We start from the raw sequence: 6,282 nt of genomic DNA on the forward strand, positions 1-6,282 counted from the left end.
TGATTTTCCAGCACAATCCGTAGTCCGAGAATATGGAAGATCAAGATGAGTGCTGGATAAACTTCTGCTGACATTTTGTTGAATAATTTAATGCAATTGCAAACAAATGGCGTAAAGATATCGCCTACAATGGATAAGAAACTTCTACAAATTGGGTGTAGAAAACCTTCTTCAAGAAGAAACCATCAAACTATGTCAAGAAAGATAGTCTTCATGGAAATACAAGAAATCCAATGCTATAGTATAAATAACCCAAATAAAGCAAAAGTTCCAGGCAAATTATGGGGAAGAATTCGAACACTACAGCTTTTAACATGAGAGAGCTTCCATCCCGCGACAGGTGCTAAATCCTAGGAGGTGAAGGAATTTTTATATGGTAGGAAAAATGGCAAAATTATAAACAAAGCTTTCAGAAGAACAAAAAGTAGAAAACCCCTTGAGATTGAACAAGTAAGCTTAAATCCAAGTCCTAGTATACCAAATGCCGGCGATCATCTGAATCTGGACCAGAAAAATCATGCAAATACCACTGTTAATCCAACTGCATCTTGTAGTCGTCGCAACGAACATAACCTAAAAACAAAAATTTAGCAACAGAAAACTTCCGTCAAAAAAGAACCATGCCGGTTCTTCAAGGGTTGAAGCCTAATAACCGTGCGAAAATGAGGAAGGGAGTTCAAAAGAACGAAAGTGAAACTAACAAAAAAAAAAGCTAAGTTTTTAGGGTTCAATCAAACCTTATTGTTTCCTGAATCAATTGCAACCAGGTACGGAGTGTTAATACCTCCAACGCAGCCCCTAGAATACGAAGAATCAATTGAAACTTCATGTACTCAATAGTCAAATAAATAACCTATGAACTAAAGGATCAAGATTTATTAATCCCCTAGAAACGAGGAAAAAGTAACCAGACCAAGCGAAAACTAGGTCGTGTCTCCTTGGAGTTGGACCAAGTTGCAAATCCCAGGAAAACATCAATTGATTTTGCTTCCACTAATTATATTTATAGTTTCTCTAACAAGTACAAAAATCAAAGAAGCAAGTTCAAAAAATGACCCTTCACGCAGGTGATTTGACAAAGTTGACCCCAAACATGCTAGTAAACAAATAAGAACCAAATGAGTACTTATAACTATTGAAAACACCGTAAAAAGAAACGAACTGGAATGGCTTTTTATCCCTTCGCCTCTCTGACATTAACATGGCAGAATAAGACTAGCCGTCCCATGATCCATAGATCCCATCACATAGAAGCCTGAGAAAGAGAACATAAACAAGTACGTAAATCAATTCAAGAAGAGGTGAAGAAAGAAAAAATAAACTAAGAAGAAAGTTCAATTAGATAACCCCTTCCAATATAAACACATCTCTAACAAGTATAAAAATTGAAAAAGCAAAGATGGAACTTTTAGATGCAAATCAGGTTGGACTCCGAACAGGAAAATCTCTTATGACAAATCAAATTAATGTCTCCCCTTATGACCTGTCATCCTTGAAACCAAAAAGGAGTTCATGACATGTTAGGAATGAAAAGATAGAGCAAGATTTTTAAAATAAAGCACGTTGAAAACTGAAAACAAAATTTAATAGTCTACGGTTTCCCCCAGGTACATGAGAAAGGTACGGAAAGCCGGTCTTTGGGAATGAGGTACTCCTGAAAGGTATTAAATAAATTTGATGTTATTAATATAGAGAGGTACAACCTCATACAAAGTTATAAACGGCAAATGACAAAGAATGGACATTGTGGAACCAATGTGAAGTAGAAAACCCCCTTTAGACAAAAGAAGAGAGCCCATTCTTCCTCCCGAAGCCACCAACTTTCATATAAAACATCGTGAAACTTTTAACAACGCATATTAGATTAGTAACGACGAACTAAGAAAATTGGAAGGATTGCACAAACTACACTCCATGTAAAGATTTTCATTTTTGGTCCCAAAACCCCCCACGAAAAAGAAAATCAACAGACTGATATCTTGTTAACAAGAAGCATGTAACCAACTGGAGAAAACAAAAATCAATTCAAACGATTCTCAATGTTAAAACCTTAATCCAAGTATCAATAAATCACAGTAAGTCGAATCAATAAACCTTCAATGGCCAAGATGATAGCTCAGAGTTATGCCAAAGCATATACCCAAAACAGCAATCCATTAATCAGAATTTGGTGGTTATAGATCATTATAAAGATATCAAACAAAAAGATAAACCTTCCCCTCACCAAGATGATTTTTTAAGGTCATGTCAAAGCAAACATATCGACTAGCACGAACAAATCCAGAGACGTTACCTGCTTATCTGTGAAGAACAACCAAAGGAGAGAACAGATTCTAGATTGACAGTAACAGAAAAACTAGTTAATGTCAAAAGTTTCTGTACCGAAATATCCAAATACATAAACAAAGTGATCTTGCAGTTCCCCTGAAATCTTCCTTGGAGACCACACAGCAAAGGCTCAATAGAATGAATACGAATGTGCTTTACCTGAAGAAAAATCATATCAATAAACTGTTGCTGGTTTAAACCACCAGAATAACAATTACGCAAGATCATGCGCATGTGGATCTTATCGTGCAATACCAATGAACTAATAACACCCTCCAATATCAAATATAAAAGCGAGCCACATTTAGATGCTCAAAATGCAAATAAAAAAGAAATGAACTTTTCATGCTTCTCTGCAATCATATGGAGCATATGGAACGACAGGAATAACAAGATTTTTAAAGAGAAGAACCTTATTTCTTTAGTGGACATTGAAGATGTGAAGGGCACAATCTTCGCTTGGATTAGGAGAATAGATAAATTTAAGAATGTATCCTACTGTGATATAGTTATGCATTGGGATACATGGATGATGTGAGACATTGCCCATTGTATCCCTCCTATCTGTAAATAGTTTTTTTTCTCCTAATATATTCAATCTAATTTTCAAAAAAAAAAAACTTTTCATGCTTCTATAACTATCCCTCTAACAATTAAAATTTATTGAAAAAGCAAGTTAATAGACAGAAAATACCCTTCATAAACAACTCAATAGTAATTGGAAGCGAAGAAACCAGACGATGCAAATTTGAATGGAACTCGACAGGAAGATCTCTTCTAAGAAAAGAAATTAACACTTCCTCTGAACACCAATCATCCTCAAAATCGAAAAACAAAAAGAGTTCACCACAAGTTAAGGAATGCAAATATGGAGATATTCTTAAAATGAAGCACGATGCACGCTACAAACTGAAAGAGAACATAATAGAGTACTGTTTACCCAAAAGACATGATAAGTCAGAAAAAATAAACCTTCAGAGGAAACTAGATCGTATCTTCTTGGAGTTGGACCGAGCTGCATATCCTAGGAAACATCAATTGAAAAGGAAATAAAAGTTTCAAACAAATGATAAGGAAGAAATCCAACCACTCAACTTTTTATTAGGAGAGCACTTCCGTTCCGCAACAGGCACCAAATCCCTAGAGTAAAGTGAAGGAATTTTTAATACGTTAGCAAAAATGAATGCATTGAAAACTAAGTTTTGAGAAAAGCAACACAAGTAGAAAACCCCCTTACGGTTGAACGGCGCTCAGCTCAACCCGAGTCCTAAAATATACAATACCAGTGATCATCTGAATCTGGACAAGCAAACTCACACAAATAGCACCGCTTCCTAAATCAGATTACGACCAGATACAGAGTGCAAAGACTTCCAAAAAGAAAGAGAAAGGAATTGCATGTACTCCATAGAAAAGTGAAGGAATAATTATTGGTAAACATTCGAATGTGATAAAAACCTACACAAAAACCAAATACCGTCTAAATAATCCGCTTGAAATTGACTTCCCTGTACTACTGTAGAACATTGTGAAACTTATCATATTGCATATTGCATATTTGATATTTCAGTATTGACAATGAACTGAAAAACCTCTAACGCATTGCATATTTCCCAGTAGAAGTGTGCTACCAACTGGAAAAAACAACAATAACTTCAAAGACATTATCAACTTTTAACTCCAGGTTGTAACATACAGGATCAAGCAGACCACCTAAAGAAAGAAAAAGAAACTGAAAGCAGTTCAATCAACAAAACCCCTGCACAGAAAGTAAAAGAACCCAGTCCACAAAAATGGAAACCACGACGACACGAGAGTAGGTACTACAGGATCTCGAAAAAGTATTCAATTAATTCACCATTTCTATATTTGTATAACTAACACCTTCATAAACCAACAATATGGCAGAGAACTTCAACAGAACAATAGGAGATTAAAAAAAAAAACTCAATTTTCAAAACAAGGTTATTCCTCCCTGGAGAAAGTCCTATTCTCACAAAATCAAAGAAGCAAGTTCAAATAGCCGTTTCACAAAACTACGTAATGTGTCCTTGGAAAAGGAGTTCATCACATGTTAAGGGATGAAAGTAAAACCTAATAGTTTACTGTTTCCCCAAAGGGCTTGAGAAAAGCACGGACAGTTGGGTCTTTGGGTATTTGGTTCCACAAATGATGAAAACAGGAAACCCCCCTGGGAAAAAGCCAAATAATATCTCCTGGGAGTATCAAATTGGTAGATTTCCCTTGCAAAATCAAATGAATTTTGCAAAAACAAATTATTATTCCTTTAACATGGATAAAAATCAAAGAAACAAGTTAAGAAAACACCCACTCGTCCTCGAAACAGCAAAAATAATGGAGGACTGCACGGAATGGAAAAGTATTGCAGGATTCTAAAATAATGGCACACTAGAAAAAACCAAAACTATATATTAGTAATGTTTTGCCGAGGGCATGAGAAACACATAGAAAACTGAACCAATCAATAGATTAAAAGTTATCAAAATTAACAGATACCTAAACTTCTGTAAAGAAAAAAAGTTTCAAAATTAACAGAAACAGAAAAAGTAGATTACGTTTAAGTTTCTATACCGACAAATCCAAATGCATTAACACGGCTGATCTCACTGTTTGCCAGAAATCTTTCTCCCAAGCGATGCAACTAGGCTCAATTGGAAGAATTTCCCCCTGAAGAGCAATCAAATCAATAAACTGTTATTGGTTGAAACCACCACCAGGGCAAGTATTGAAGGTGATCCTGATGTGGATCTTATCATGCACATAGACATGATAAGATCGGCATCAGAGTCATTCTCTCAAGCCATTAAAAAGTAATTATTAATGAAGAAATAACCCCATTCCATATATCAAATACAAACTTGAATCCCTTTTGTAGTTGAATCCAGATCTCCCAAATTGACTAACTATGGAATCTGCAGAAGCAATCAACTGATCAAGAACGAAATCCAACCCATACTATACTACCCTAATCAGAGAAACGATCAGAGAATGAAATTTAGATGTTTGAAAGAAAACAAAAAATAGAGAAACCAAATTAGCCACGAAACCCTAGATTAGTCAAAAAGCAAACTGCTTGCAGCATCGTCTGGACAGCGGAAGTTCCTGCCAGGAAAACGGAAAAATAAGGAAGAACAAAAACCATAAGAGAGGAAGGAAGAGAAGAAGAGAGTAGAAAGAGAAATCGGAAGTAAAACAAAAAAAGCCCTAACAGATAGTAGAAAGAGAAAACGGAAGGAAGAACAAATACCTTAACAGAAGAAGGAAAAGACGGAAAGAGTAGAAAGAGAAAACTGAAGAGGAAGGAGGTCGTGAACTCGTTTCTTTTATTTTGTCTGGTTTAGGGGATTTGTTTCGACCGTTGGGTTTGAATAGAACGTGGTAAGAAACAACTTCAGAAACTAAAACCCCCAATTTCAAAGTTCAACAAAAAAAACCAATTTCACACACTTAAGACACTTCATAGGACTTCGGGAGTATTTTTTATTTTTATTTTTATTTTTAGAAATCAACTACTATATACGTTAGTCGTTACAAGACATTGATACATCATGAAAGTGTGATAAGCACGATAATCGCCTAAGTTAAACTTATAAAAAAAAGGTTTAAAGTCCAACAACACGAAAAAAGTCTAAAGCCCAACAAATTTATTACATTATTTATACTTTTAATAACCCAAGTCGTCAACACTTGGTTCCCAAGTGGTTCAACGTGTTAACATAAATTCCAATAATCCCCGAGGTCTCGGGTTCGATCCCTAGAAGAGACCTCTTTTATGATGTTGGGTTTAGGCCTCTTTCATTATAAGTTTAACTTAGGCGGTCATGTTGGTTTATGTCTTAACCACTTAGGCGCTTAGAACAATAGATAATTTTCTCCCTCTTTCTCTATGTCGTTTGTATCTCTCACTCGTTTCAAACCCAAAAAACACCCATC

General features: G+C 35.5%; 1 protein-coding gene across 1 annotated transcript in view; it reads right to left on the reverse strand.

The window, feature by feature from the left end:
• LOC147556993 (uncharacterized) overlaps positions 1–5,596 on the reverse strand; it is a 29,311-nt gene extending 23,715 nt beyond the window's left edge. The window contains exons 1-3 of the mRNA XM_086658033.1: positions 4,905–5,596; positions 738–4,041; positions 479–573 (exon numbers count right to left, since the gene is read on the reverse strand). The gene's annotated coding sequence lies outside the window, so the exon portion shown is untranslated. The remainder of the gene's footprint in view (positions 1–478; positions 574–737; positions 4,042–4,904) is intronic.
• Positions 5,597–6,282: the final 686 nt, after the last annotated feature.

Source organism: Eschscholzia californica, unplaced genomic scaffold (genome assembly GCF_041429995.1).
Source record: "Eschscholzia californica isolate CP2 unplaced genomic scaffold, dmEscCali1.0.p SCAF_2, whole genome shotgun sequence".
NCBI lineage: Eukaryota > Viridiplantae > Streptophyta > Magnoliopsida > Ranunculales > Papaveraceae > Eschscholzia > Eschscholzia californica.